Genomic DNA, 20,406 nt, shown 5'->3' with positions numbered 1-20,406 from the left:
GGAGGCCTTTGCTGTCATTCCAAGTTACTGGTGACTTGGATACACCATCTACAACAGCCTCCCCCAGAAGCTGTGACCTCTGAGCTCCAGGGAACTATAACCTTAGTCTCTGCATCTCAGCACACACATAGCCCTGGGGGGGGTGTGGTGGGCACAGTGACAGAATGACTTGAGGTGGGGTGTCAGTCATCCGCAGCACATACCTGAAACTTAGACTCAGCAGAACCAGCTCCCTTTCCCCCTGCTTTGTCAAACTTCTGCAGAAACTCCCCTCCACGTATCAGATGGGGCAGCCCATCTGACTGCCTGCCTCGCTTACTCTGGGTTTGCAACCCAGGCCTGGTACAACCCTCAACATCCTGCCCACCCAGGCTCTGCTCCACCAAGGTCTGCTGGGTTAGCATAGCAGCCTTGATACCTTGATCTGAAGAGAGGCTTTCTCCCATTGAGCCTCTGTGTTTTCATCTGCAAGGCGGGTGTTATTTTCCCTACTCCAAGAGCCCTTTTTCCGAAGATGCTCCTTCCTATCTTTTCTTTCTCTCCATCTCTCCCTTCAAGTAGAACAAATCCACTCTGGGCATTTCTGAAACTCCACTGATTTTTTTATTTTTTTTAATTAATAACCCCTGAACTGATTTCTTGGTGCCCTTAAGCCTCAGGCCCTCTTTGTTTCCAGTTCAGATCCCAGAATTATCCAGACTTTTCCCTTGAAACTAGTTCTTCCTCTCTCTTCTAGCTAGATTCCAGGTGGCTGGGAGCTGGACACCCCAGGGTAGCGGGTGCCACCTGATCCCATGGGTCTAGCCCTCCCAGGGCAGGCCGTCCAGCTGTGGGCAGAAACCAGTGCTGAACCGCAGTCAGGAGTCCCTTTCCTCTCAACCAGGGAAGGCACAGCTGGAGTCTGGGTCCCAGGCCAGGCAGTGGGGGCAGTGGGCGGGAGGGAGGGGAAAAGCGAGGGAAAGAGGGGGGAGCTTGACCAAAAAAAAAAAAAGACAAAAGGGAAAGTGTGAGGCAGAGACAGAAGGAAAGAAGGTCCAGGAGAAAGCAAAAGACAGAGTGTGGGAGAGTGTGGGAGAGGCAGGAAAGCCAAGGAGGGGAGCATGTGAGTGTGTGCGTGCGCCGTGGGGGAAAGAGACGACAGAGAGGGAGAGAAAGAGACTTGGAGAGGGAAGGAAGGGAAGGAGCGAGCGGGAGCCAGGAGCAGCGAGCTGGGGGCGGAGACGAGGAAGTGGGTGCGAGGCGCAGGGCGCGGGCGGGCGGGGAGCGCCGCCCGCTCCATCCCTGCCCGGAGCGCAGCCGGCGCGGGCGCAGGACGGAGGCTTGCCCGAGCGGAGCCACCTCGGCGGCGGCAGCTCCAGGTAACGCGGCCGCCTTCTCCCCGCCGGGCCTGGGCGCGGGGTGGGGTCCCCGGGCAGGCGCTGGTGGAGAGGAGGGGCGCCCCTGGCGGCTGCGCCCGGTTCCCCGTCGCCGGCTTGACCCTGACCCCGGGTTCGAGCCCGGCCCGTCCGCGTGCGGGCTGTGTCTGACCTTGGACCAGTCCCTTTGCCGGCGAGACTCAGTTTCCTTTTGTGACTCGCGGGGGTGGCGCCTGGGAACGTGGCAAGCGCGGGGTGCAGCCCCGGTCGGTCTGCGGTGGTGCTCTGGGCGCGGGATCGCGCGGAAGTCCCCGCTGCCCCCGTGGGATCGATTTGGAAAACCCACTTTCGCAGAAACAGCCCATGATTTGTCCCTATGTCTGGGCGCTGGCGTTTTCTCAGGGCGATGTCTGTGGGCGCAAGGCTCGACTTTCTGCTTAAGGAAAGCCGGTAGAGGGCAGGGGCTGGGCCGGGAGGAGGCTCCCAGCTCCTTAGGAAGCCTTCGCTCTCCTGGACTGTCACCCCGATGCCCCATGCCCTGGAGCGAGGACCGGGTACCGGGAGCTTCTGGACACCGAGCCTCCGGGATGGAGCCGGGCAGGTGGCCTCGGCTTCGAGGCTTGGAAACGGCAGTTCTGCCGCCTAATGCGTGCAGCTGACCTTGAGCATGGGAGCCTGAGCTTCACTCAAGGATAAGAAGGTGGGGCAGGCAGGTACCTGCGGGTCGTGGCATTCCCCTGTGGCAGCTGTCATGCCCTAACTCGGGTGCCCAGAGTCCTGGCGCGGGCTGCCTCCTGAAAACTCATTTGTATGTGCCAGATCGGTCCTGGTCTCCTTTGCCAGAGATGGTTAGTGGTCCAGCTGGGCATGAAGCAGTGCCCAGGGAATGAGGAGGGGGGTGTCAGGAGCCCCTCTCCCCAACCCAGATACAACATCCTGGTGGTTATTTTAGATGTGACGCCTTTGAGATAACAGCTTACATCCAGTCAAGACTCCTGACGGAAGCTCTCTGAGCCTCAGTTTCCTTATTTGTAATAGAAAGTCATGAATTCCTCCCTGTTCAGGAGATTTCTGTTGCTGGAGGTTAGGAAAGGCAATTAGTAAATGATATTTATTGACACCTCGGACCCTGAGTTATGAGGAGAATTGAATAGAATGAAAAAAGAACGTTTCTTTTGCACATGCCAGGTCTGGTAACTCAGCGTGTGATGTATATGGTATTGGCTATAGTCATTGCAATAATCAGGGAAGCCAGTGCCATTAAATCCCAGTTTACAGAAAACCAAGGCTCACAGGGTCTGTGATTTCCTCGGGGTCACACTGATGGGAAATGCCTGCCCTGGGGCTGGCCCCAGTCCTGCCTGATTGCAGAGTGCGTCTCACAGCACCAAACTGCCCCCCAGATATGGTGGTCGATGGCGTTCCTGGCACCTGGTTCATTGCTTGCTTGTTGGCTGGTTTCTTGTGAAGCATGTAATAGGAAGAGGTGCTACATAATCGCTGGAGAAAGTGAGTCTGAAGTCTGGCTGTGGTGTGTGGGGGGTCCCTTTGCCAGGTGATTTCTCCAGGAGTCTGGAAGGAAGGAAGGTCACGGCCCGACTCCACACAGGAAGCAGATACTAGGCTGACTCACTCTGTCCCACCAACTTTTCCTTCCCCTACCAGCTCATCCCAGTTCACCTTACCTCCATTAATCTCAACCAAGGCTGCCGCTCCAGGTCACAAGAGCAGTCTTCCTTCTGCATCCTCCCATGATGACTAATGGAGCTGACCGTCTGGGCTGAGGTGTCCGAGGGGAAAACAGATCCAGCTGTGCTCCATCTCCGCGAGGGCCCCAGAGAAGCAGAAACGGGATTGGGTCCCAATCTCAAGGATTTAGCTCAGCTTAGGGAGAAAGTCTGTGGTGACGGGAAAATGGGCATCCTGCTCTGGGAAAATGGGTGTTCCGGCAGGCTGGAGAGGTTCCTTTGCCAAAAATGTTCTCAGAGAAGAGCAGAATATCCAAACAAGATGATGGGAATATAAACCAAGGCTCAGCTGGAAAGAGATTCATCAAGAGAGAGGACCTAAATGTTCAAAAGTAGGAAATCAACTGAGGAAACTATGGGACAGTGAGGTGGCTAATAAAAATGGACAATCCTCTTTTTTGATGATAAATTTTTTATGTTATTTGAATTTTACTACAATATTAAAACACTTGAAATTAAAGTATAGTTGATTTACAACATAGTATTTATTTCTGCTGTTATAGCAAAGTAATTCAGTTATATGTGTATATATATATATATATATAATATATATTTAGAGAGAGAGACGTTCTTTTTTAAAGTATTCTTTTCCATTATGGTTTATCATATGCTCCTGAATATGGTTCTCTGTGCCGTGCAGTAGGACCTTGTTTATCCATTCTATATGTAACAGCTTACATCAGCTAACCCCATCCTCCCACTGCTTCCCCCCTCAGCCCCCTTCCCCTGGGCAACCACCAGTCCGTCCTCTATGAAAAATGGACGGTCCTTCATGGATGGGCACTTGTGTATGTGTATATGTAGCATCACAAATTGGTGGCAAGTACTTAGAAAAAAGACTGGAAGGATATAATCCAAATGGTGTTAACAGTGTTTGCCCGTGGGAGATTTATTCCCGCTTTATAATTTATAGACTTTACAGATTTTAGTCAATGAACATATGCTATAATAATTAGTGGACATAGAACTGTCTGATTTTTACTCCACCTGCTCCCACCTCTTCCTGGCCAGCATCCAGGACACGGCTGAAGTATGGAGGCCTGTCAGCAAGAGGGTCACCTCTGTGTTGAGGCCTGGCAGGCATCTTAGAAGGAAGAAGGAATACTAAATTTTTAATCCCACCAACATCTGGCCTGAGTTGTTTTTCCTGTGTGCTCGTGGTAAATCTGTGAGGCAGGTGCTAGCGATAGCCCCACTTCTCAGAGAAGAAGCCGAGAGTGAGACCTCTTCAGCCACTTCCCGGTGTCCCACAGGGTCCAAAGCCAGGCCACCCACATTCAGAGTCTGCGCTCAGCTGGAGTCAGGAAGGGTCAACAGATTCCATCGGTTGACATTTTAGTACTTATCACAGAAACCCTGGGGGAGGCAGTGCTTCTCTGCACTTTCTGAAGAAATGGCTCGAGAAATCCCCTGGTGGTTCGGTGGTTACCCTGGGCCCCCTCTCACTGTGGGGGCCCAGGGTCAGTCCCTGGTCGGAGAACGAAGATCCTGCAAGCTGTGGGGCATGACCCCCAAAATTAAATCAAGTTTCTGTTTAAAAGAACAGAAATGGCTCAGCAGTGACCTCTGAAGTGCCAGGCCTTGTGCTAGGGACCCAAAGGCACATAAGGTGCCATCCCTGCACAGACGTGGGGGAGAGCAGTGTGTAAACTGGGTCTGCAGGGCCTTCCTGGTGGAGGTGGGGGATTGTGTTAGGGACACTGGGGCCTCAGGGGAGGAAGAACGGAGGCTCCCTGGACAAGATGGTATCTGAAATGGTTCTGGAAGGATAAGCAAGAACCCACCAGGTGAGCAAGACAGGCTAGAACAGTGGTTCTCAACTGGGCAGTTTGGCCACCCAGGGACATTTATCAACATATGGAGACAGTTTTGATTATCACAGCTGGGGGTGGGGAGGTGTACTGACAGCCAGTGGGCAGAGGGCACGGATGCTGCCAAACATCCCACAAGGCCCAGGACGGTCCCCACAACAGAGAATTTACCTGTCCAAAATGTCAATGGTGCTGAGTTGAGAAACCCTGGAACAGAAGAGAAGGGCCGTCCTGAGCAGGGTTGGCCCATGCAGGGCGTCCACGGATATTCAGCAACTGCCACCTTGGAGCCCGTGACGGCACTCCTGGTCTCCCTGCTGCCACTCTGCCCCCACCACCAGCCAGAATGGTCTCTTTTTAAACAAAAACCATAGAAGCTTTATAGAGATATAATTCACCTGCCATAAAATATCAAATATATAAGCCATCTGCTTTGAGTATATTCGCAGAGCTGCACAACCGTGGCTGCTTTCTGATTCCAGAACATTTTCATCACCCCAAAGAGAAACTTTCTACACATTGGCTGTGACACCCTATCCACCCCCCACCCCCCCACAAATCGCTGATTTGCTTCCTGTCTCTGTAGATGTGCCTGTTCTGCAGATTTCGTGTCAGTGGAATCATGCAACATATGACCTTTGTGTCTGGCTTATTTTCAGCATTGTGTCTTCAAGGGCCATCTATGTTGTAGCGTGTGTCAGTATGTCACCGCTTTTTATGGCCCAAATAATATTCCATTGCATGGATAGACCAAATTTTGTTTATCCATTCATCGATGCTTGATTGGTATTTGGGTCGTATCTACCTTTTTGGCTATTATGAGTAACACTGCTCTGAACAGTTGTGTACAGGTTTTGTCAGGACATAAATTTTCATTTCTCTGAGGTATATACCTAAAAGTAGAATTATTAGGTTGTATGATAACACTAGGTTTAACCCTTTGAAGAAGCACTAGAGTGTTTTCTGAACCTGTGGCGCCATCGTACATCCCCACCAGCCCTGTCTGAGGTCTCCATCCTCCCTGACACTCATGGTCTGACTTTTGGATCCTAGCCATGCTAGTGGGTGTGAAGTGATATCACTGTGGTTTTGATTTGCATTCCCCGACAGCTAATGAATTTGAACACCTTTTTGGGTGCTCCGTGTCCGTTTGTGTATCTTGTTTGCAGCACCGTCTTTTCACATCAGCTTTAAAACTTGGTTGCATGCTTCCCTTGCTTAGAGCGAGCCACAGACCCTGCAGAGAGGTACCAGGCCTGCCCGACAGGGCCTTGCCCCCATCTCTGGACGCACCTCCCCTCACTCTGCTATGGCCAAGCCGACCTCAGAGCAGCAAGCCCATCACTGTGTGAGTCCTTTGCGGGGGGTTCCCCTACCCCCACTGCCACCCCATCCTCCTTTGCACAGCAGCTCTGGGATCAGCCTCAGAAAGAGCTTCCCTGTTCTCTTGGTCTCAAGGGCCTTCCCTGACACCCACCCACAAGCTTTTTCTATCCCTTTCAAGGTTTCTTTTGGATATTCTTTTTAGTATCTCATAAAATCCAGAAGAACTGGCCTCCTGTGTGACCCTGGGCAAGTGGCTGCCCCTCTCTGGGTCCCGGCTGCCCCATCTGAAAACAGACACAGGTATATGAGCTGGCTGACCTCATAGGGCCTTTCTAACTCTGCCCTTCATTGATGCCAGCTTCCCTGTGGTAGCTCTGCCAGGAGGCGCCGGCCTGGCGCCATGGCAGCGAGAGAAAGGTGGCTGGAGCCAAGTTGGTCACGGATCGTAGTAGGCAGTGTGGCTGATAATCGCCAGGTCCGTGGGGACAGTCTCCAGGAGCATGTGGCAGCCAGGAACAGCAGGAAGAATTGTCAACAGCTCAGCCCAGGGCTCCACCTTGGCCTCATTCAGCTCTAGAGTCACCCACTTTCCCCAAGAGAGTAATCTAACCTCCAAACCCTCTCTGAGCATTAGAGCCATCCGGCCCCTCACTCAGTCACTTAACAAACACTTCTTGGTGGTCTGCCGTGCCTAGTCCTGCGTGGTGCCCCGAAAACATAGAGACAGGTAACCGCCACACCTGCCCAGAGAGCCAGGTGTCGTGGGGAAGGCAGGCTTGCAGCCAGCAGCAGGACAGCGGCAGCCCTGAAGTGGCGAGTAGCCCTCAAACCGGAATACCCACTGCCTGGCGGGGAAGCGGGAGGATTCGTGAGCTGGGTGCGGGGATGAACGGGAGCGCAGCAGGTAGGCAGAGTGTCTGGGTATTAAAGGCATAGGAAGAGGTGTGCAGAGACACGGTTGCAAAGCCTCCAGGTGTGCTCAGGGCATTCAGGACAATTAGGTTTTGCCTGAGGCTCCGGGGTCAGTGGAAGGAGGTAACAGAGGATTCAGTTTGCTGAGGTCCTGATCATGGAAAGCCTGCAGTGCCAAGCAGAAGAGTGTGGACTTAGCCCTGGAGGCTGCAGGTACCAGGCAGAGATTGGAGGCTGCAGATAGAGGCCAGCAGGTTGCACTTTTGAAAAGTGCCCTTTCCCCAGACAGCACAGAGGCCAGGGTGCTGGGGAGAGAAGGGGAGACCAGGCACTCTGTCTGGGTACCCTTGCTCTTTCCAGATGAGCAGAGATGAAGGCTGGAGCACTGCCGCTGGAGAGAAGGGGCAGAGTCTAAAGCTGTTTGGCAGACAGAAGCACCTGAAGGAGATCGGGGAGTCTAAACAATGAACGACATGGGAGATGCCAGGGCCAGCCTCCCAGGTTGCTGTGACGGGGAGGCATGGGACCTGTGGGAGCTGGCCCATGAGGATGGCGTTTTCCTGGTGGCTGAGGCACGACCTCAGAGGCAGTGGAAGAGGGTGTCCAGACCGAGGGATTGGGCTCTGCAAAGGACCAGAGCTGTGAGACTGTCGAGAGTGAAAGGAAGGGTGACGCTTCCTGGGTGGTTGAAGTACAGGGCGTGATAAGAGGGGAGGGGAAACTGAGGCTGGGGAGGGCAGGAGGGGCAGAGACTCTGGCCTCTGAAGGCCGTGGGACTCCCGGCTACGGCCCCACTGCCCGTCCCTTCCAGACGCAGAGCACTCACTACCCCGGAGAAAGCCCATTGCTAGAATCAATCACCCCCCTTCTGGACCCCGTACCACACTCCCAGGGCAGAGATGGGTAAATGTCAGACCCCCGCCCCCCCGACCCCGAACACTGACCGATGGATTTGGTCTAGGGCAGAATTTGCAAAGCCGTATGAAAGGCGGGAGGGTGGTTACAAAAGCAACCAGGTCCTGGGGGCCGACCTTGCTCTCGGAGAGCAGCAGGAATGTGCCAAGGTCATAGACACCTGCTGGTGGAGGACTTTCGCAGGAAACTGTAAGATACTTTTTATTAAGCCATTATTTTAAAATGAGATTTCATTGAAAAGTTTGGGTCTTTTATTTATTTTTTCAAAGACTGTATATATTTTCAGATCTTTCTTCCTTCCTTTCTTCCTTTTTAAATGTTTACTTATTTATTTGGCTACTCCAGATCTTAGTTGCAGCACACAGGATCTTTGCTTTCAGGCCTGAGGGATCTAGTTCCCTGGTCAAGGACTGAACCCAGCCCCCCTGCATTTAGTGGTAAAGAACCCGTCTCCCAATGCAGGAGATGTAAGAGACACAGGCTCGACCCCAGGGTGGGGAAGATCCCCTGGAGGAGGGCATGGCAACCCACTCCAGTATCCTCGCCTGGAGATCCCCATGGACAGAGGAGCCTGGCGGGCTACAGTCCACGGGGCTGCAAAGAGTTGGACACTGAAGCGACTCAGCATGCACACACCCTTGCCTTAGGAGCACAGAGTCTTAGCATTGGCCCACCAGGGAAGTCCCGTAGATGTTTTATTTTAAAGCCAGAAGTACTCACATCAGGGCTTCCCTGATAGCTCAAATGGTAAAGAATCCGCCTGCAATGCGGGAGACCTGGGTTTGATCTCTGGGTTGGGAAGATCCCCTGGAGAAGGGAAAGGCTACCACTCCAGTATTCTGGTCTGGAGAATTCCATGGACTGTATAGTCCATGGGGTCACAAAAGGCGGACACGACTGAGTGACTTTCACTCACTCACTTAAACATCATCTTTCCAGTTTCTCCTGAAGAATGTGGTGATCCCGTGGCACTGGGCCCATACTGACTACGGTAGCCATCCCTCTGGCCCAAGTCCTGATACCCTCTCTGGGTCACCATGCTTGTACCCCCAGTCCCAGAGGATGTAGACTGTTCACACACAGCCTGCCTGGGTCCTAGGCCCTCAGACCTAGGAGGTCTGACCAACCTCCTAGTTTTCTTTACCAACTGAGACACCAGGGAAGCCCATACAAAGGTACATGATATAATATACAAAGGCCCCGGCTACCTTGCCCAAAAGAGGGGGTCAATTTTGTTTTGTTGCAATGTATCTTTTCAGATTTTCTTTATGCAAAAACATATACACTTCATATATAAACATATGCATGTGTACTAAGTCACCTCAGTCGTGTCTGACTCTGTGACGCTATGGACTGTAGCCCACCAGGTTCCTCTGTCCATGGGATTCTCCAGGCAAGAATACTGGAGGGGGTTGTCATGCCCTCCTCCAGGGGAGATTCTTTACTGCTATCGCTACCTGGGAAGCACCACATATAAACACATGTTTACATATATATGTATGTATTCTCACCTTTGACATAAGGAGAATATATTAGACACACTTCTGCATCTTCATGTTGCCTTTTAGTCCCAGTAGGCTTCATTCTCAAGTGTAGAAGATTTTGAATAAGGAGATGTAGAAGATAATAGTAACAAATAACTGTATCACCATCAGAAAGCCACTATTACCATCCAGCCCGCCCTTCTAGACATAAACTTTATTTCTTGTGTTTCTCTCCAGCTGGTTAACAGGGCAGGAGTTCATAGTTGCAGTCATCCTCTGTATACAATCTGAATCCTGCTGCTTTACTACTTAAATGTAAGCATTTCCCCTTATTTCATAGTTTCCAAAATGTGACAGCAGCAGCTCTAGTAATTCCATTAGGACATAATTTACGCCACTGTTCTTCCAGTTTTGAACATATAAAAGTCATTTGCAGCAGCACCTGTCATGAATAATACAGTTAAGCCTACAGTTTTGCGTGTATTTGGAATTGTCTTGAGTGAGCCTCTTCAGAAAGCCTGCACCCGGAGTAGAAGCCAAGCAGCAGTGATTTGGTCCCCAGGGCTGGGGGCTGGAGGCTGGGGGCTGGGAGCGTGTGGCTGAGGGAGGGGGTGTTGGGGGGCCTTGCGGGGAGGAGGGACCCGGAGGCCAGTGGGCAGCTGGAGGGAGGGGGTTCCAGTCCCCGCCTTGTGCCGAGTGTTCGTGCGTCTGCAGAGCGCTCCCTTGCCCTCAGCACTCAGTCTCTGGAGCTTCACACACGTTTGCCCAACTACTCCTCACAACAGTCGGATAATGGGGAGGTTCCTGTTATTTCCATTGTGCCCCGTGAGGAATCTGAGATGGGAGGAATCCAAGCCCTTGCTCCCCGTGGCTGCATAAAGAAGCAGCGGGGCCAGAACGTGGCCCAGGTCCCTGGGTCCTGGAGGCGCCTTGCTCTTAACCCCCCACCAGCCATTCTACACCCTTGTGTGTTTGGGACTAGTATCCCCGTTTTGCAGAAAGGGAGACCGAGGTTCAAGGCAAAGCTGCCTGGCTAAGAGTGCCTCCTTGGCAAGTAGCAGAGATGGGATTCGATCTTGAGGCAGCTGCTGGCTGAGATGGGGAGTGGTGAGAGGCGGGCTGGGAGGAGAAGCCTTCTGACCCACACGTGGTCCCAGCCAGCCATGGCGACTGTGCAGGGCTGCCCAGGAGCACCTACCCCTGTGCTCAGATCTTTCAGATGAAGACATGTTTACCTGGGTGCCTTCTCTTGCAGGAGGGCAGGCAAGAAGACCAGAGAATGGCCAGGGGGCAGGGAGAGACATTTACCAAGGAGCCACCACGTCTCTAGCATCCCGTTACCTTCACATTTCATCTTGCCAGCATCGCATGCTCAGTTTTCTGCTCATTTACAGATGGGAAAACTGAGCCTCCGACAGGTTCCTGGTTCCTCTCCATTACACAGTGTTAGCTTCCTGGGTTGAGTAAAATACTCAAGTGTGGCAGGTGGCCCTGAGTGTCCTGGGGTGGACTTGGATGGCAGCTGTCTCAGATAACAACAACCATCCCATCACACGGTGAACAGATTGGCTTTTTAGTTCTTCTTCAGACCTTCTTCTTTGTGCAAGGAAAGTTATCAGTTAGGTGATAATGTGTCTTTAGCACCTTTGTAGCACAGCCTTTCTAGCTAGGAGAGGGTTGGGCTGGCTTTTCAGGCAGCAGCAGCTACATGGAATTTAATAACATCAGCTCTGTTTCCACTGCCTTTGTTTTCAGGGTAGCCTATTTGAGGGAAAGTGATCCTGGTGGTTATTGTAATAATAAGACAAAATTCCTTTTACAATTCATTCTATCACTTTAAAGAAAAATGTTAAGTACAAAATAGAACTGGTATATTTTGTGGGTTTGGCAAAATCGTGGAGTTGGTCCATGAACGCATGAGGTTTGGAAACACAGTAGGCTTCAGACAGGGTATGCTGTTTGCAATTGGAAGCCTAGAGGGCCCTTCCCTCCTCTGGCAGCTGCGTGACCTCAGCCCAGGCATTCGGCCTCTCTGAGCCATCTTTGCAAAGTGTGCTAATAGTGACGGCCCTGGCAGCTCCGCAGGGAGCTCTCCTGCAGGACTCACTCTGAAGTAATGGCACGTGGAGGGAGTGGAAGGTGGGGGAGGGCAGAGAGGACTACCTAAGATAACCAGAGTGTGACTGTTCCTGGCAAGCCTTCGCTGTTTGCAGTGGATATCTGTAAGGTGACCCAGTGAGCTGTAGGACTTTTGCCACACTTGTTACCTCAAGTCTGGTCATGGGCTTTGGTCAGGTTACAAAGCACCATAGACCTCAAGTTCCTCATCTATAAAGTGGAGATAAATAATGGTGTCCCTGTAGGAAGGCTGTTGCAGAGAGATTAAATGGGATAAAGTATGTAAATATCAGTTCTTAGAACATTGCTTACACTTTCAAAGCACCCCCTAAATGTGGTATTATCCTGCAATGATGGTTGTTTTCAGTATGCATTAGTCAACCCAATAAATATGAATTGAGCCCCCATTAAGTGCCTGTCAGGGAACAAAAAATGATGCCTATATTCTATTTCGGACAAAGATACGGTGAACAAATAGGGAAAAAAAGAAAAATGCCAAAAAAATATTGGCTTTCTTAGTGAAGAGCCAAGTGGAGGGGATATGGTGAGGGTCCAGGAGCTGCTCCAAGGGTCAAGGAGGATGCCCTCCACAGAACTGATATTTGAGCCAAGATGCCAGTGTCCACCCACGTCAGCAGCAGATCAAGGCAGAGGCCTGAGGAGGAGGCAGTGCATGTCCAAGGCTCTGGGGCAGGGTCAGAGTGGTCGGGTACCCGGTGAGTCCTGAGGCTGAGGAAGGAGGTCAGAGAGATGGGGCACGGATCCCAGGGGTGGGATGTCTTGTGATCCAAGGAACGTGTATAAGGCACAGTGTGAATGAGACGGAAGCAGGAGGGCAGGGCTGGAGACCAAAGGGGGCAGCAGACATGCCTGTTGACAGCTGTCACAGAAGCCCAGACAAGAGATGCTGCTGGCTTGGACGAGGACCAGGATGGCAGCAAACAAAGAAAGTAGCCTCATCCAAGACATACGTATTTCAGAGGGAAAATGCACCCACTTTGCTGATGGGTTGAATGTTGGGGATGAAGGAAAGACAGTGGTCCAGGATGATGCTTGAATGTGTAGCCTGAGCCCCGAGGTGGATGAAGGGAAACCAGAGGCTAGGAAAGAGACTCAGAGATCCCCCTTCCCTTTGTGTCCCCGATGTCCAGAATAGACAAACTCTATGGAGCCCGAAAGCAAGTCGGTGGTTGCCGGGAACCGGAGACAGGAAGTGATTGCTTAACAGGTGTAGGTTCCCTTCAAGATGATGACTATGTTTGAAAACCAAGTAGAGATGGAAGTTACACAACATCATGAATGGACTGAATGCCATTGAATTGTGCACTTTGATCTCATGTGCCTTTCACCTAAACTGATAAAAAGGGGAAGAAATAGAGATGCTCCTAGACAACAGTGACCAAGGGAATTTGTTGTCACCCGATGTGGCTTCAGCTTCCCATCATCAACCGTTGGCAGAAGCCAGTCAGATGATCTGGGGTCTCTCACTGAAAACAAAACATCTCAGCAAGGACTGGTCACACAAATAGTCAGCAAGTGAACTGAATTATATGCATGTCTTAGTTGGTGAGAGGGCAGGGCGGTTGGCTATGGACATTCAGAGACAGTGGAGTTAGATCTGGTTCAAAGCCCTGCCTGTCTCTTTTCCAGCTATGCACCTTTGGACAAGTGACTTAATGTCTGAACCTGAGTTTCACAATCTGTCAAATGGGACTCATAATAATCTCTGCCTCACAGAGATATTTGGGGCTTCCCAGGTGGTGCGCGGTAAAGAATCTGCCAGTCAAGGCAGGAGACTCTAGAGATGTGGGTTCACTCCCTGGGTTGGGGAGATCCCTGGGAGTAGGACATGGCAACCCACGCCAGAGTTCTTGCCTGGAGAATCCCATGGACAGAGGAGCCTGGCGGGCTACAGTCCACAGTCCAAGGGATCGCAAAGAGTCAGACACCACTGAGTACTGCAGAGCAGCCCAGAGATACTGAGTTACCTGTGGGTGCTCAGCGGATGGAAGAGACCAGTGTCCTGGCTTCCAGCCCCAGTCATCTTCCCCGCACTGTGATGCCCGAGTGAGGACAGTCGTCACAGGAGAAAGTCCGCTTTGCTCCACCATGCCTTTCACACATGGGTGGGGCTCGTCTTTGACTGTGCCAACAGCAGCGGTTACAGAACCTGTCCCAAATTCCAGGCAATATTTGGGTCCGTTCACCTCTCAGCCTGTGCAGAGGGGGCACTCTCCCCCATCAAGGGGGCTGCAGTGTTTGGGACAAGATGGGCTTGAGAGCAGACAGGAAAGGGTGGAACCAAAAACTCAGATCACCAGGAGCCCAAGGCCTTTCTCTCTAATGAACAACTTCAACCAGAAATTGTTTACTGCCATATGAGGCTTTTACCGAACGTCAAGCCCACTGTGGGGAAGGAGTTAGAAATCTACAACCACGAAGATCAAAGACAGCAAAAGAGGAAGCATCTTCAGCTGCAGATGCCCGGGGAACTCACCATCATCTCTTTGGAAAGCCTGAAGGGTGTAGTTTCTTTCTCTGTAGGAAAGCTGAAATAATAGCAACTGAAAACCAGGATTATGGAGTGAGACAGTCGGGGATTCAAATTCTGACTTTTTGACTTAGTGATATTGAGACTTTGGGCAACCTCACTTTCCTGAACCTGGGTTTCTGCATTTTTAAAATGAGGAAAAGACCTCTTGCCACAGGATGTTGTGGTGAAGCGTGAGTGAGAGGATGTTCAGAGAGCAGATGGCCCTAGGCATGTTGTGGAGCAAGCATCTGACATATGTTCCCCAGTCAGAAGTGCCTCATTGATTGATGGCTGACTGGGATCAAGAGGGTGGTGTCCTGCATGCCACTGGTTCTCTAGGCAATCTCGGACCTGTTGATTGAACCTCCAGGGCTGGGCTGCTGCCCTTAGAACTAAGTGCAAACTCCTCAGCACTCCCCTCACAACTACATTTCCACTCCCCACCCTGAGAACTGGCTGGAAAGGTTGGCAGAGGCCAGATCATGCAGGGCTAGGACTTGGCAGGCATCGTCATCTTTATGCAAATGACAGGAGAAGCAATTGGAGGGGCCGGACCTGACCAGTCCTATGCAGTGACTGCGAAAAGAGGGGTATCTGAGGGTGAGCTTGGAGCAGAGGACTTACTAGTAAGGGGCTCTTGACTGAGTAGTCAGTCAGTTCAGTCACTCAGTCGTGTTTGACTCTTTGTAACCCCATGGACTGCAGCATGCCAGGCCTCCCTGTCCGTCACCAACTGCTAGAGCTTACCCAAAGTCCTGTCCATAGCATCGGTGATGCCATCCAACCATCTCATCCTCTGTCATCCCCTTCTCCTCCCGCCTTCAATCTTTCCCAGCATGAGGGTCTTTTCCAGTGAGTCAACCCTTCACATCAGGTGGCCAAAGTATTGGAGTTTCAGCTTCAGCATCAGTCCTTCCAATGAACACCCAGGACTGATCTCCTTTAGGATGGACTGGTTGGATCTCCTTGCAGTCCAAGGGACTCTCAAGAGTCTTCTCCAACACCACAGTTCAAAAGCATCAATTCTACTCTTGACTGGGTAGACTGAGTGCCAGCCCTGGCTTGGAGCCCCGACGCACCAGGTCCCGCTCTTAAGCATCACCTGAGCACATGGTCGCCTTTCCTTTGCTGTTGTTCCTTCCACCTGGGTGCCCTCCCTCTGCCTTTCTCTGCTGGTCAAGCCCTGTGGCCTGGCTGTTAGTTTGGCCATAGGTGATGTCTGCCCACAGCTGTCATTGTTCAGTCGTTCAGTCGTGTCTGACTTTTTGCGACCCCATGGACTGCAGCACGCCAGGCTTCCCTGTCCTTCACAATCTTCCAGAGTTTGCTCAAACTCACATCCATTGAGTCAGTGATGCCATCCAACCATCTCATCCTCTGTCGCCCCCTTCTCCTCCTGCCCTTGATTCTTCCCAGCATCAGGGTCTTTTCCAGTGAGTTGGCCCTTTGCATCAGGTGGCCAAAGTATTGGAGCTTCAGCTTCAGCATCAGTCCTTCCAATGAACACCCAGGTTGATTTCCTTTAAGATTGACTGGTTTGATATTCTTGCTGTCCAAGGGATTCTCAAGAATCTTCTTCAGCACCACAATTTGAAATCATCAGTTCTTTGGCAATCAGCCTTCTTCATGGTTCAACTCTCACATCCGTACATAACTACTGGGAAAACCATGGCATTGACTATAGGTAAAAAGATTCCCAAGGTCCCAAGGGACATATGGGGAAGGAAGTTTATCCCACACCCTCGGCTGAGCCCCCATCAACCCCCCTGGGAGCAGTCAGCCCCTTTTCACGTGTGTCCTTCCTGAACCAGTCTGTGCATCAGTGCAAGACCACAAGAACACACGCACGTTCCCCCTTTAGCATGTCACACTCACACATGCAGAACCATTCCACATCAGCCCCAAAGCCTGCAATAGTCCTTTATTTAATTTTAATTTTTTTATCAAAGTACAGTTGATATATGGTATTATGTAACTTACAGGCATACAATATAATGAATAACAATATTTACAATATATCCTTGTAGCTTATTTATCCATAATAGTTTGTACTTCTTAATCTACTACCTTTATATTGTCCCTCCCTCCCATCCTTCTCCCCACTAGTAACCACTAGTTTGTTCTCTGTGTCTGTGAGTCTGCTTATTTTTTGGAAAACAGCAAAGAAGTTTCTCAAAAAACTAAAACTAGAGCTACCATATGACCTAGCAATTTCACTCTTGGATATATCTGGGAAAGAAAACCCCACTAATTTGAAAAGAAACACGCACTCCAATGTTCATAGCAGTGTTATTTACAGTCGCCAAGGTGTGGAAGCAACCTAAGTGTCTATCAACAGATGAATGGATAAAGAGGACGTGGGACATATATACCATGGAGTAGTATCCAGCCACAGCAAAGAAGGAAATATTGCCATTGATAGCAACATGGATGAACTTGGAGGCTATTATGCTGAAGTGAAATAAGTCAGACACAGACAAACAAATACTGTAGAATATCACTTATATGTGGAATCTAAAAAATATGAGAAACTGGTGCACTTGTCCTTTTGATGATTGCATTGTGTGCTGCCACAGGGACTTGAACACCATTTCCAGGTCACATGATGAATTTCTCAAAGTGCAACTGCTGGGTCAGTTGTTCGTTTTTAGCATCCGTGGGGTTTTCCAGGCCCCATAAAATGTTGCCTTCTGCACACACACACCGCTGTCACCTGCCACCACCCACAGCATCACCCAGCCTCCTCCCAGTTCCCACAGCCCCCTGCTGCTCCCCACACCCACCATGGCCCCCGGCCCCATCTTTAGGCAGTGTCTGGACTGCTGGAGGCTGGACCCGCCTCACCCTTCGGGTGCACCTCTGGGCCCTACCCTGCATCCCGGGCTCCCAGTGATGGAGTCCCAGAGCCCGCCAGCCTTTCTGAAGTGGCTGGCCCCCACCACCTGGCCTCCAGGCACGCTGCTCAGCACCTTTGTCTGCAGCCACAGCGGAGCTTAGAAGGCCCGTCTTCCCTCCTTCAACAATAAGAGTCACTCCGCTGACATAGCTTCCACTTCTCAGGCACCTCTGGGACTCCTGAGCGGGCAGTGCTCCTGGGGGAGCTGACCCTGGGGCCACTCTCTGATGCCCGCAGCACCCGGTACCCAGAACATCCAAAATGACCAAGTGACGGGGCGATGTTCTGGGACATTATGGCTCGTAAAGACGAACTGCCTGCCAGGGACCCAGTGACCCCTGCATCTCATTGCCGGCAGTGATGACTGGGGGCAGCCAGCAGGGCCCAGTGAGGCTCCCTGCCACTCTGCGGCCACCCCCACCCCCTGGTGTCCCCGCAGGACTGCTGGACGTAAAGCCCCCTCTGGGCTTCCAGTCGTGCCATCCTCCACTCACCCCCCCCCAAGGGTTCCTATGGTTCTGCCGACATCCCCAACTCTCTGCCTCCCAGTGTTTGTAGCAGCTGTCCTCTGCTTGGAGCCCGCTCGTCACCTGTTTTCACCAAGTGACCCTTTTCCTATCTATTCATATCTCAAATCACATACCCTCCAGAGCAGGATGGGTCCCTCTACCGTGTATCACTGTGGCTTCTGGGCTGAGTCGCTCAGTTGTGTCCGACTCTGCAACCCCATGGGCTGTAGCCCGCCAGGCTCCTCTGTCCGTGGGATTCTCCAGGCAAAAATACAGGAGCGGGTTGCCATGCCCTCCTCCAGGGGACTTCCCAACCCAGGGATCGAACCGGGGTCTCCTGCATTGCAGGCGGATTCTTTACCAGCTGAGCTGCCAGGGAAGCCTGTGGCTCCTTACAGTCCCCCTTCATAGAACTGTCAACATACTGCAGTTGAATCAGCAGCTCTGCTGTGAGTTACTTCATGTTTGCCCCCTCCAACCCCAACCTCCACCACGCTGTCGGAGGAGTTCCAAGATTTGTCTTCCATGTTCACTGCTGTCCCCTGGCACCCCAGCACAGTGTCTGCCCTGGGATCCACTCCCTACATTTATAGAGCATGTGTGAATGCAGTTTCCTGGCTATGGGGCTTTCGACAATAATAAAAGGTAACATTTTTGTTACTATGAACTATTATTCTTATACTATTATTATATTTAATGTAACCTGCCATATGCCAGGCACAAAGTGTTTCACACACCTTTGCTCTCTGCATTTTCACAACCACCAAGTGAAGAAGGACATATCATTACCCCCATTTTATAAAAGAGAAAACTAAGGCTCAGAGAGGTTGCAATCATATGTCCAGGGTCACCAAGCTCTTAAATGACAGTACTGAGACTGAAACCCAGATTCATCCAATGTCAAAGTCCTTGTCTTTCAGCCCCTGGGTGTCCTTTCACTTGTAGGTGTGTCAGTTTTGCACAGTAAGGATCACATGACCTACTCCACAGACTTGCCCGCTGGCTCCCCCAGAAGCCACTGTGTGCTCCCTTAGCACACAACGGTTGCCTGGTGAATATCATTTTCTTTTCCTATTGTAAATGATTGCTTGGAGAATTGGATTCATCTTCCAGGTTGAGTGAGAAACCCAAAGGAGCTTTAACTGATTCTCCCACATTGCCAGCTACTCCCCCAGTGGCTTTGCCTGGGGGGTTAGGTACTTAAACTGCAAAGGGGGAGCTTCATTTCACTTCTTAGTGAAAAGGGAAAGAAAAGTATTGCACTCAGTTTGATAAAATTTTATGAGAGAAGACCCCAATCCCCAGACTATGGCTTCGCCCCTCTGTTGGCAAATAAAACAGACTGTTCGTGGCATCTCTCGCAGGATTTTGTGGGTGGGCAGCAGTGAGAGGGGCGTTGGGGCATTAGGCAGACCTGGTGGGCCTTTGGCTGTACCTCTGCTGGGGGGTGACCTTCAACAAACACTTCAAGCCCCATTTTCTTTGCAGTCACAGGAGAGGATTGAGCAGGGTCGTGGTGTTCCACATTCCACCCACCACAGAGCATTCCTAGGGAGACACACTTTGATGAGGCATCACCAAGGACCACATCCAGAGAAGAATTTTCCAAGGGCCCTGGAAACTCAGATTTCTACCCAGTGGAGAGTTAAAGAACCTCTCTCTCCCGTGTCCCCCAGAAATTGCAAGCCTCTACTAGAGGTGGGTATAAGTGGGAGGCAGAAGTGAGAGGAGATGGAGCAGGTGCCTCTGGAAGACTCTGAAAGACTTCCTGGAGGAGGTGACAGAGACAGCCAGGTCTTCAGGGAAGAGTGCGAGTTCCCCAGGCCTGGAAGGGAAGAGGGGCATTCCAGGCAGTGGGAATAGCATGTACAAAGGCACAGAGTCGTAATGGGCCTAGGACTTTAAAATCAGGAGGAATTAAATGCCACCAGAGCTATTTCTACAAGTGTTGTCCAGCTAAAGGGCACCAGGCAGGCAGGAGCTAAAGCTAAGGAGAAAAGACAAAACCAGGTCACGCAGAACCTTGAAAGTCACGTCGAAGATCTGTCTGTACTTAGAGATGACTGAGGCTGGTCATTGGAGGTGATCAAAGCAGACTTCCCCGTGCAGAGCCCAGCACAGTGGGTTTAATACACATCTGTGAGGGCACTGAGTGCCTTTAACACACTCAGCTGTGGCTGCTCTTGAAGGCTAATTGGCCACCTTGGCCTCCCAGAGGTGCTTGATGTGATGAATCAGACTCTGAGCAGGGCACCGCTTTTTGTTACGGCTGCATTTGCCAGGTGATGACTGTAGATGAAGATCAGAAATCTCCCCAGGGGCCAGTAAGTGGCACAGCACCCCATAAGCAAATTCTTCAGAAAGTGCTTTTTTCAGAGACTCTTAAGGCGAAAACTGAGACGACATAAGAGGAAGCAGTGTGACACATACAACTGCAATATCTGTGGTCAGCCTGCAAGACCGGGACAGGAAGTGGCTGAAGCCGGTTTTAATGAAAATTCTATATCATTTTCACACACACACTCACTCTGTGTACTCTGGGCCTCTTCTTTAGACAACAAGAAATGCTTGCTGACTGGCTGGCTGGCTGGAAGGACAGATGGATGGGTGGATGGAAGCTGGGGACAGGTGGTCTAGATCCAGGCCCTGCTTGCAGACAGACACTGAGCCATATTAACAAAGCCAGGTGCCAACAGTATGAAGTGAAAGTAGAAGTGTGAGCTGCTCAGTTGAGTCCGACTCTTTGCAGCCCCATGGACTGTAGCCCTCCAGGCTCTGTCTGTGGAATTCTTCAGGCAA

The 20,406-nt window shown here is 51.3% G+C and overlaps 1 protein-coding gene across 3 annotated transcripts in view; it reads left to right on the top strand.

Moving 5' to 3' along the window:
* The first annotated feature begins 1,143 nt into the window (after positions 1–1,143).
* The window catches only part of HRH2 (histamine receptor H2), a 44,568-nt gene continuing 25,305 nt past the window's right edge, over positions 1,144–20,406 (top strand). For 2 of the 3 annotated variants that reach the window (XR_010663926.1, XR_010663927.1), the window contains exon 1: positions 1,144–1,358. The gene's annotated coding sequence lies outside the window, so the exon portion shown is untranslated. The remainder of the gene's footprint in view (positions 1,359–20,406) is intronic. The other variant, XM_065940879.1, reaches the window with a different exon arrangement.

This window comes from Muntiacus reevesi, chromosome 7, assembly GCF_963930625.1.
Source record: "Muntiacus reevesi chromosome 7, mMunRee1.1, whole genome shotgun sequence".
In the NCBI taxonomy this organism is placed as follows: domain Eukaryota; kingdom Metazoa; phylum Chordata; class Mammalia; order Artiodactyla; family Cervidae; genus Muntiacus; species Muntiacus reevesi.
This window is presented reverse-complemented; position numbering and strand designations above follow the sequence as displayed.